This window comes from Mya arenaria, chromosome 12 (assembly GCF_026914265.1).
Source record: "Mya arenaria isolate MELC-2E11 chromosome 12, ASM2691426v1".
Lineage (NCBI taxonomy): Eukaryota > Metazoa > Mollusca > Bivalvia > Myida > Myidae > Mya > Mya arenaria.
In genome coordinates, this window is record NC_069133.1 from 16,477,206 (window position 1) to 16,490,076 (window position 12,871).

Sequence of the window (12,871 nt, forward strand, 5' to 3'; positions counted from 1 at the left end):
CTTGTCGAGAAAACTTTTAAAGTCTGCGCTCCATCCGTCTCAAAGGCATCTTCGGGCACATCATCGACATTTCCTCTGGGATCTTTGTAAACATAAAACTTAACGGAAACGTGACATTCAACTTAAATAGATATGGAACTAATTCGCTTTCTCAACAACAAAGCATCCTTCTGCTGCACTGAGCATGAATTCACCCCGAAAAAATACCGTAAGATCCAGAGTCTGAGAGAGAGAGTGACTAGATATCAGTGTGTGTATACCACGTGATAAATTGCGTCATAAATGCTACGTCGGAAGGCAATATTTTGATTTGAAAAAGGACTTTAAACAAAGATAACTTCACTATTTCTTCACCATTTTAAATGAAACATAGCACAGTCTACGCCGCTTACGGAGCCCCACCTTCGGTCTTTTACCAGAATTTAATTGCGAGTTTAGTTTCTTAAAACACTTCGACAAACCTTTTCTTTTGTAGTAAATGAAGAGTTATCTTTGATTTAAGTCTTCATTTTAAGCAAAATGTTGCCTTCCGACGTAGCATATATGACGTAATTTATCACGTGGTATACACACACTAAGATATACACTACGAAAAACTTAAAACAGACTAACGTTGCTTTTACGAATACACACTGGTATAAGTCCATCATTGTTAATTTAAATCTGTTGAAATTGTTCTTGAATGTACAAAAAATGTCACATGCTAAAGTTTCATTTAATTGTTTTTCTACGCGATACATTTTTTTTATTTCCGAAATGCTTTTGTTTAAATACTTGTTTTGTGCCTCAATAAATGTAAAAAAATGATAGGTTTCGTTGATGGAACTGGGGTTTTATCTAAAAATAATTTCAATTCCAACAACCATTTCCATAAAGTGTGGAACTTTTTTTAAGTGGACGGACAGCTCGCGCGAAAAGGGGGTAACTTTGACATAGCGGTTAGGCCGCAGTTACTTCCCTTCGCAAAGAGGCCACATAAAGGGACTGTCGTCGAACAAAATTTACTCCAGCGGGGAAATATATTGAAAAGACACGATATATGCATGCAATAAAAAGAAAAATTGTTGTGACCACGAGTGAAATAAAATACGATCTTACACTGAACTAAACAAATATCCTCTATATCCCCAGACTTACTGTTTTCTCCACAGATCCGCTGACATGCTGCCCTCGTCCTAAATCGGTTGTCGCCTGTAAGACAATCTTTTGATGTCTCACATCGACACGAGGTCGTATTGAAATATCGCCTAGGAAGTTCTTTATACGGACGCCTACATCTTGAATTATACATGACGTCAGCCAGACAATCTGAAATTAGTTACAGAACACTAAATAAATGTATAATTCCTTTTTATTCTAAAGTGAATTGGCCGATTTGCAAAATAAAGTTGATTTCCAGTGTGCCACGGTCTCAAACACCACAGAGTCGTATCCCGTTCGCTCGAACTCCCAGGGACTGGCGAAAATATCTCGAGCCTCGGAAAATTTGAGCCATGCGGGAACGTTTACCTTCAATATAAAGAAATTGGTCATTTACATCTAGTTCGAGCCAACGAGGAATTTGAGCCAAGCGAGTTCGAGCCAACCGGTTTTGAATGTTTATGGGAAGAAAGTTGCACTTGTGTGCTAAACATTAAACAACATTAGAAAGAGTTATGTATCTAATTAGAAAATTAAAATTGATTGAACGTATTTCGATAATTAAACGAAAGACCTCGGCCATTTTCCATCGAAAACAACCTCGAATATATGCCGGTGTATTAGTAGAAGTTATTCGTTTAATTAAAACATTAACATTGTTAATGAATCGCAGTGTTTTAACGTGTAATTTGTATCACTAAGTTCAAACCGATTCCCAGTGAAGTGTATAATTCCATAAATAATTAAGATTCCTAAGAGTAAACTGAGTCCTTAGGTTTAACTGATCGAATGAAATTACTACGCGATCTACTTGCAGCGTAGTAAAATGTAAATCATTCTGACATTGTAAACCCTCCATATAACATCCGAGGTTGTTTTCGATGGAAAATGAACGAGGTGTCCCGATTGTTCGATAATGAGACGCAATCAAGCGTAGGAGTACAAACAATGCGAAAAGATGTAAGCAAGAAAAAAGTTAATCATATATTTAAAATAAAAATCACATTAAAAACTACCAAATATATATATAAACACATGTTTGCATACATTTTTTAGTTAATTGCTTTTGTGACTATACCACGTCCGACATAAATTTGATCAGAAATATTAACGTTTTAAGGCGATCAAGGCGAAATATGTCAAATTCTTCAATTCAAGAACCATAACTCTAATCTTTGTTTAAAGTCTTCATCCGGAGGAAAATGTTGCCTTCCGAGGTAGCATCTATGGCGTAATTTATTACGTGGTATACACACATTGTATATGCAGAGTCCGTAATGCAATACGTATTGCGATCACAATACAATATATTGAGGACAAATTATTCCAGCCCCATATTCTTACAATAACTATTTTTAAAACAAGAATCATTAAATACAAACATGGGCTGTTAAACAACGACACTTCACTATTACAGTTAACTTTCGCATTTAACTTTTGTCGCAAACATAATAAAATGATAATGTTAATCATGTTCAAATTTACAGAAAAACATGTACAATGAAAACTACAGGGACACGCCCAGTGGTCGAAAATTCAAAAATAACCCATCTTCAGGGGCACAAGGCAATGTCCCAAACGACAATGAACTAGACACAAACATATCAACATCACATAGATAAATAGACCCCCCCACCCCCCCCCCACCCCACCCAAAAAAAAAAAAATAAATAAAAAATAAATATGACTTCACTATTACAGTTAACTTTCGCATTTAACTTTTGTCGCAAACATAATAAAATGATAATGTTAATCATGTTCAAATTTACAGAAAAACATGTACAATGAAAACTACAGGGACACGCCCAGTGGTCGAAAATTCAAAAATAACCCATCTTCAGGGGCACAAGGCAATGTCCCAAACGACAATGAACTAGACACAAACATATCAACATCACATAGATAAATAGACCCCCCCACCCCCCCCACCCCACCCAAAAAAAAAATAATAAATAAAAAAAAAATATGACTTCACTATTACAGTTAACTTTCGCATTTAACTTTTGTCGCAAACATAATAAAATGATAATGTTAATCATGTTCAAATTTACAGAAAAACATGTACAATGAAAACTACAGGGACACGCCCAGTGGTCGAAAATTCAAAAATAACCCATCTTCAGGGGCACAAGGCAATGTCCCAAACGACAATGAACTAGACACAAACATATCAACATCACATAGATAAATAGACCCCCGAGGTCTTTCGTTTAATTATCGAAATACGTTCAATCAATTTTAATTTTCTAATTAGATACATAACTCTTTCTAATGTTGTTTAATGTTTAGCACACAAGTGCAACTTTCTTCCCATAAACATTCAAAACCGGTTGGCTCGAACTCGCTTGGCTCAAATTCCTCGTTGGCTCGAACTAGATGTAAATGACCAATTTCTTTATATTGAAGGTAAACGTTCCCGCATGGCTCAAATTTTCCGAGGCTCGAGATATTTTCGCCAGTCCCTGGGAGTTCGAGCGAACGGGATACGACTCTGTGGTGTTTGAGACCGTGGCACACTGGAAATCAACTTTAATTTGCAAATCGGCCAATTCACTTTAGAATAAAAAGGAATTATACATTTATTTAGTGTTCTGTAACTAATTTCAGATTGTCTGGCTGACGTCATGTATAATTCAAGATGTAGGCGTCCGTATAAAGAACTTCCTAGGCGATATTTCAATACGACCTCGTGTCGATGTGAGACATCAAAAGATTGTCTTACAGGCGACAACCGATTTAGGACGAGGGCAGCATGTCAGCGGATCTGTGGAGAAAACAGTAAGTCTGGGGATATAGAGGATATTTGTTTAGTTCAGTGTAAGATCGTATTTTATTTCACTCGTGGTCACAACAATTTTTCTTTTTATTGCATGCATATATCGTGTCTTTTCAATATATTTCCCCGCTGGAGTAAATTTTGTTTGACGACAGTCCCTTTCTGTGGCCTCTTTGCGAAGGGAAGTAACTGCGGCCTAACCGCTATGTCAAGGTTACCTCCTTTTCGCGCGAGCTGTCCGTCCACTTAAAAAAAGTTCCACACTTTATGGAAATGGTTGTTGGAATTGAAATTATTTTTAGATAAAACCCCAGTTCCATCAACGAAACCTATCATTTTTTTACATTTATTGAGGCACAAAACAAGTATTTAAACAAAAGCATTTCGGAAATAAAAAAAATGTATCGCGTAGAAAAACAATTAAATGAAACTTTAGCATGTGACATTTTTTGTACATTCAAGAACAATTTCAACAGATTTAAATTAACAATGATGGACTTATACCAGTGTGTATTCGTAAAAGCAACGTTAGTCTGTTTTAAGTTTTTCGTAGTGTATATCTTAGTGTGTGTATACCACGTGATAAATTACGTCATATATGCTACGTCGGAAGGCAACATTTTGCTTAAAATGAAGACTTAAATCAAAGATAACTCTTCATTTACTACAAAAGAAAAGGTTTGTCGAAGTGTTTTAAGAAACTAAACTCGCAATTGAATTCTGGTAAAAGACCGAAGGTGGGGCTCCGTAAGCGGCGTTAGACTGTGCTATGATTCATTTAAAATGGTGAAGAAATAGTGAAGTTATCTTTGTTTAAAGTCCTTTTTCAAATCAAAATATTGCCTTCCGACGTAGCATTTATGACGCAATTTATCACGTGGTATACACACACTGATATCTAGTCACTCTCTCTCTCAGACTCTGGATCTTACGGTATTTTTTCGGGGTGAATTCATGCTCAGTGCAGCAGAAGGATGCTTTGTTGTTGAGACAGCGAATTAGTTCCATATCTATTTAAGTTGAATGTCACGTTTCCGTTAAGTTTTATGTTTACAACGATCCCAGAGGAAATGTCGATGATGTGCCCGAAGATGCCTTTGAGACGGATGGAGCGCAGACTTTAAAAGTTTTCTCGACAAGATGTCGGAAAACACATGGCTTAGAAAGGCTAGTTGGTTTTCAATCTGCTTTATTTGTTCAGGTTTTTATGGCCGATGATCTGAGCTATTTGATAAGACTGGACTCCTTTATCGTTCAGCTTTTGGACAAGCCTTTCTGAGCATTATTGTTAAAAAGACAAATGAATTGTTGAACTGATGCTGGTAAACAATTGAAGAAAATTGGTAAAATTCAAAATGCTTGTACATGTACGCGGTTAGAGTTTGTAGGAAGAACTGATCTTTCAACTCTATTACTAGCACATGTGGCCAAGTAAATATTCAACCGATACCTACCAAGCGGGTTAATTGTAACAGTATGTTCCATGAAATAGTTCATACATAAATTGGTAAGTTTGTTCTTTTTTAATAGTCATAATCAATCGCAAAAACGTTTGTTTTATTAAAACTATTGCATAATTTGATTTTGACAATTCTATACGATTCGGTCAATGTGTATAATACTGCACTACAGACGACAACAAACATGTACTTGTTACATACATGTACTTTCCAAGTCAAGGGAAGCAAATCTTATAAAGGATGGTAAAAATAGCCCCGAGTTGTCTGTACAGAGTGGAATGATCAAATGTTATCATTTCACTCGAGCCAGAGTGGAATGATCAAGTTATCATTCACCAATATTTTTCATTCTTTCACCAATATGCATGAACTAAACAATGCACTTTATTAAGGCTGAAACTCCCTTTTTTGTACGTGATATTCAGGCGCTTTTTTCCTAAGTGCTCGGGTAGCAATCGGGGTGCGGAATCACGTGACTTTAAAGGGGTTCTCACACGGTTATCCACGGATCACAACCGATGTAAACCAACAAGTAATTGACGTATATTTCTAAATAACTTTTTTGAAATAAAAGATATGAACATATTTCTAAGCCTATAATTAAAAGACTATGATTTTTTTCTGCTTATACACGTGTGTAATATTTAAGATTTCTTTGTATTTTTAATGATTCAATCCTTGGCCAAAATTTCAACTTGACGGAATTTTGTAGAACGTTGCAACGTTGAAAATTTGGCCAAGGATTGCATCATTAAAATACATTTAGAAATTAACGTCACTTACTTGCCACGGACCGCTTACATCACTTGTGACCCGTGGGGACTATTGTGAGAACCCCTTTGACGTCACGTGATTTCTCTCACTCTGGTAATGCAATGCACAGAACCTCAAAATTTGGCACTAATTGGTACATAGACTATTGTTTCTCTGACGTTGCACATGTGTGTAAAGATATGGTCATGCATAAGGTTATACAATATAATTGTTTTAACGGATATGTTTGCACTAGCGGATTAAGAGGGGGGGGCACACCGGGCGCGCGCCCCCACTAAAATCGTCCAAGTTCACTTTTATATCAATCTAGAAAAAGAAAAAGTGATAAAATACACCACCAAGCACCATTTCCGACTACAAATTGTTAAAATTTTCTTATGAAAGTAACCTAAAATCTCCATGTAAAATACTTTCGGTTCTGAGGGAGGGGCGCATGTCAAAGGTTGCGCCCCTAAGTACCACCCCCTCTAACGTCGATTCCCGGAACCGTCCCTGGTTTTTACGTTTCAACATGTGTCCAAAGTGTTTCTTTTGACTTCCCTTTTAAAACAATGGAAACCACATGGTCAGGCCAAAACCGTCAAACGTTCAAACAAATACCCGGTCTTGGGGCTTAAGGGTAAGATCAAAACCAGAGACGAGACACATACCAGCAATAGACAGCCTTAGCATACATCACGCTATCTCTTAGTATAGTATATGTTGTTGCTTAACCTCTTTTAAACAGGTTAGCGAATCTCAAGTTCATTGGCGGTGCCTTAAGCTTGTCCGAACTTTTATCAACAATAGGACACCCGCGCTATGTTTCATATAAAATGCAATCGGAACACCTCGGCCAGTATCCAACATTAATTGAAGCTTGCCGGAGATGGCCGAGGTGTTCCGATTGATTTAAAATGGTGAAGAAATCGTAAAGTTATCTTTGCTTAAAGTTTCCATTTGAAGCAAAATGTTGCATTCCGACGTAGCATTTATGACGTAATTTATCACGTGATATGCACACACTGCACTTGTTTAACAGCATGAAATGATAAGCTTTCGGCAACCAAGAACACGTATTAATTTCAATCAGAACACCTCGGTCATTATCTAACATATATCCCGAAGCTTGCCGGAGATTGCCGAGTTGTTACGATTGGTATTATTATTACATTTCAGGGCTAAACGGAAACGTTGGTCAGTGGTCTGACTGGTCCGAGTGTAAAGGTGCTGTTGGAGAGGAGTGTGTCAAGACCCGCAGACGGACATGCACCCCTAAACGGAACAATCCATGCGGTTGTCGTGATGTCCAACTCAGGCAGCGGCGAACCATACCAGTTAAAGGTTAGATAGGTTTAGAAATTAACTTTTCAATACATTATTAAAAAGGCTCGAAATTTGAAATTGAGAAATACTAGTAGTAAGTTTGGGTAAAAAAGTTTTCCTCGGCCCCGTTTCTATACGATATCTTAGTAGTTCATCTTACGCTGCTTAAAGCTGCACCATCACAGATTGAACGTTTTGACAACTTTTTTATTTTTTGTCCTGGAACAAGCCAATTTTTGCGAAAGTCCATGGAAACAAATTATATCAGATTGCTGACAAAAAAATTATATCGCAGATTTTTATATTTAAGTTCAGAAATTGTTTTATGCATTTTACAATGGTTTAAGCCATAAAACATTATTTTTCGAACAGAAATATGAAAATCTGCGATCTGATCTTTTGTCAGCAGTCTTATATCACTGGTTTGAAGATATTTACGCAAAATGTGCTCATTCCAAGACAAAAAAATAAAAAGTTGTCAAAACGGTAGATCTGTGAGAGTGCAGCTTTAAAGTGACACTCTTATATAAAATGAATTTTTACACTTGTATCACAAACATACATTTTGAGTGATAAACCTTTCAATACTTACTAAATAACGCGCTTATGGAAAATATTAAATTCTATAAGATTGTAACCGAGTATTGAATAGCTGAAAACACAAAAATATTAAATGATTGGTGAGTGCTAAACGATTTACTGTGATCTACTATCGTCTCATAAGGTAGAAATACCGTGTTTTCTGCACCTTTCTTTCAAATTCGGTATCCTTCATCAGAAGAATGTTTTAGACATTTATTCATCCCTTATGGTATATTAAAACAATTGTATTAATTGTGGTAAATCGTATTTGGTAGTAAGAGTGCATCTTTAAGCTGTTAAGAGTGTCTAGGTACACCCGTAAAGTTCCGGGGTGAGTCTTTGCCGTTTTTTGTATTAATTAATTTATTAATAATTTGAATATGAAACAAAATGTACTGATAATTAAATTTTTTATGCTTTTCAGAACCCAAATGGAATGGTCTGAAAGGTAAAAATTCAGGGGCTGATCCAGGAGTTGTCATTTGAGGGGGCGTAATTCAGGGACTTATCCAGGAGATGTCATTAGAGGGGGCGTAATTTAGGGGCTGGTCCAGGAATCGATATTAAAGGGGGCGAAATTCAGGGGCTGATCCGGGAGTTGTCATTAGAGGGTGCGAAATTTAGGGGCTGATCCGGGAGTTGTCATTAGAGGGGGCGTAATTTATGGGCTGGTCCGGGAGTTGTCATTAGAGGGGGCGTCATTTAGGGGCTGGTCCAGGAGTTGTCATTAGAGGGGGGGGGGGTAATTTAGGGGCATAACCGCTGGTGAATTTTCTATTTCGATCATAACAGGCTGAATCATCAAATAAATAATAAAAACGAGGGTCGTTCGGCAAGTTCGCCGAAAACGCCCTATCAACTTGCGTCACGTGTGTTGTCATGGATATCAGGAATATATCGTACATGTCTTAAGATGGGTAAAACAATATACAGTCGAACCCCGTTGGCTCGAACTTGCTTGGCTCGAATTCCTTGTTGGCTCGAACAATATTTTTTTAAACTGATTTAAACAATCCCGCTTGGCTCGAACTTTCCGAGGCTCGATGTATTTCCACCGGTCCCTTGAAGTTAGAGCCAACGGGGTTCGACTGTATTCAAAATGTATATATAATTGGTGTCATATCATGCATTATCATTTATTCATCTGTAAATATCGCTTCATCCGTAAAGGTTATGAACACATTTGATCAAAAGGTAATGTCGATAGAGTGATAGTGAGTCCGATTAGAATACAACCTACATTCTCAGCCATTGGAATTGCCGATAAGCATTTGTTACGTGTTAGGCTTAATGCACCGGCCAATTTTAACCACGCCCCCCCCCCCAGGTCCGGAGAAAAAGCGAGAACTTTCGGTCCGGCCAAGCCCGGGTAAAATCACCGCCCTGGCCGAACTGATAGTATAATCCCCGCCAAATGCCCCCATTCCCCAGGGACCCTACGTAAAGCCCATTCCCCGCTATATTTGGCGCGAAGACAAATCAACGCATTCACCCTGGCACTGCGGGGCCACCGGGAAGGTAAAACACGGCCCATTCCCCCGGCTTGCCCCGGTATACACCCAGAGGGGGGCGTGGTTACAATTGGCTGAGGCATACTCATTAAGAATTTCAACTTTCGCGGGTGTTTAAAGGTCCGCCTACTGCCACTCATCCAATACACATACATCATTCAGATCTTACTTTATGTCATCTAACTATTACCAAGCAATAGCGACTTTTATGTATTAAATGTGTTTTTCAGTAACCTTTCATCAATACCATGATGTGCCGAGAACAAAACAAGATGCGCTGCAGCTGGGATGGGTGAAAAAGGATGTAGGTGCTGGTTGCCAAGGTAACCATTCTGACATTTTTAGATTTATCTTACTTAACTTATTTGTGTTTCTTGTCCAACAATAAAGCAAAACACAAGCTGGTATGCAATCATTTTATATAATAAATTAACTTAACGTTAACTTTTATCACTTGAAACGGGTGCTTTTTGTCATGTTAAAACACAGTTACTCGAATTTTGGAGATTAAACGTTATTACTGACAATTCATCCACAAACTGTTCATTAATTATGCAATATAAAATGTCTACTTGATACTGGTAGGTTTACATGATGCAAGTGAGGAAACATGCCATTTAAAGCTGCACTCTCACAGATGAACACCGTTTTGAAAACTTTTTTTAATTTTGAGCTTGTCACTGTAGTTAATGTGCTAGTATTTAAAGGATTATCATGTTTCGGCCTTTACACCAAGTTTTGCTAAAGAGTGGGGCAAACCCCTTTAGATTAAAACAGTAAGATGAAAAAAACGTACCTTTTCAAATCGTTTTATCCCCCTGGAAGAAAAATTCCACAGTTACCAAACTGAAACAATCGAGTGAAATAGAACCAACACAACGTCTGTTGAATCCACGTTTACTTTTGTGATAGATTCCTTCAATTAGTTATGAAAAAATAAATATATGAGGAGGCAGTCCTGCGGCATCACAGTTGTTATATTAAGCCAATAAGCGTTATGATTTGTTAAAGGGACAGCAGATGGTCCAGGAATCGGTAATATAGAGTGTGTGTTTTTTCAAAACAAGCCTAGAATTGTCTATAGATGCGCGCTAGTAGGAGGCCGACAATACATATAATGTTACATGATTAAAAAAATAGACGTAACAATCATATTGCTGTCTCATCTGAGTACAGATTAATATACCGACGCTATTTTTAAACTTTCTGTGTTTCATGTGGTAGATAGCTCCAGTAAATTTCGAATTGAAAATAATGCGCAAAAACTGCGAATGAAGCATATGTATTGTACGTGATGTGATACATCAGTAAATAAGCTTCATTGCGTTGTACACCACGATGCCATTTTTATGTAAGTTTTGGACAATTTTGCTTCTTTTTCTTGCCTTAATGTTGTATTATCTGGTGTCTGGTCCCTTTAAAGTGAAACTCTTATTCAAAATCAATACATACACATGTATAACAAACATCAGTTTTGACTGATAAACCTTTAACTACTTACTAAATAATGCGTTTATGAAAAATATTAATTACTGATAACAAGATTGTAACCATGTATTTAATTTAAATAACCCTAAAATGCAGTAAAAATTAGCTACTTACATACTTTGAACATCATTAAAATTTGTTTTATTTTAACCCAAGCAAGTTTGGTGTTTATTTAAACTACGTGAAAACATTATTGCTTGATTTTATTGTAATCTTTGCAAATATAATTAAGTGTGTTTAATGTGCATATAAAAGTTCCTTATCTTACATAGAACCATCAGGCCTACTAGTCCTTTAGGCCTAGCGACGCCCCTGTAATATATCACGTTTATATCACATCGTGTGATTAACTTCTATGAATTACTGTCTATTTTTAGCTTTTGAACAACATTTTCCTACTTATTTCCACCCTATGACTATTTCTTTCTATAAATTACTGTCTATTTTTAGCCTTTCATCATTTTCCTACTTATTTCCACCCTATGACTATTTCTTTCTATGAATTACTGCCTATTTTTAGCTTTTGAACAACATTTTCCTACTTATTTCCACCCTATGAATATTTATTTCTATGAATTGCTCTCTATTTTTAGCCTTTAAACAACATTTTCCTACTTATTTCCACCCTATGAATATTTCTTTCTATAAATTACTGTCTATTATCTACGATACGGCAAAGTTTTCCTACTTATTTTCAACCCTATAAATGCAAAATAATATAGAGACACCACGCATCGAAATTTAAGATGCTTGTTAATGGAACTTTATAAAAAGGACTTGAACACGTTTTAATAAACTAAGAGCTCTGATTTTACCAATTATTTGAGAAAAAAAATGATATAATATACCCTGCTTTGCCAGAAAGCGTTTACAAGTATACTTATAACGATATCGAATTAATTTAGGCTTTGATTGCCTAATTTCTATTCAAATGAGTTTCTTCCAGTTATGGTTGATTTGTTTGTTCGAACAAATTTGTAAAAAATATATACAAAATTTAGAACTAAAAAATCGTTGAGTGAGTCCCTAAGATTTAATTCACAAGTTAACTGTCTATGTTATTTAATTAACAATTGGAAAAGATAAGAGTTTATTTCATGGTCATAAAATTACTTGTATAAAAAGTGAATGTGTGTGTGTGTAGTGTGACTGAGATTTTAATTATAAACAGCGATAGACAGTTATGTTGTTGTGTTGTTGTGATTGGGTCAAGCCATACCTACGGCCAACGCCAGGCCTCTGGCTAACACTAGTTATTAAATATCTTTCAGTAAAATAATAAAATGTGAATACATTTATATTTACATGTACATGGCACTTTATAAAAAATCGAAACAAAAAAAATATAATTATGTAAGGCAAGTGCGATGTTATACTTTATTATAATTAATCAAATTGAAACGTTCAAAACTCTTTTAATTAACTGGAGAATACTTCTGAACATTTGAAAGTAAGAGGTAACATAATTGTTTTGTTTTTTTATTGAAGTATAGCGTATATTTAGGCTGATAAAAGTGAACATATATTTATTATGAGGAACATATTAAAATTGGTAGCTGATATTACTATTCAAAGCGTTAGTCCCAACAATGCAGTCTTCCTTTATACAGAGTTGCCCCGATTGGAAAGTTCGAAACAGTTGCGCCCCTTGCCTATTGGGTAGTTCCGGTCAGTTTTCAGAAATTATCAATTGTGCAAAACATCAGTAACAGTAAAGCTTTAAAATATCGTACAAGCTAAATCGATCGCTAATTTGATTGTTAATTGCATAAATATTCCATCACTCAATAGAAGTTGAATGCGGAACGATAAGCAAGTGTGAGTTATGTGAGATA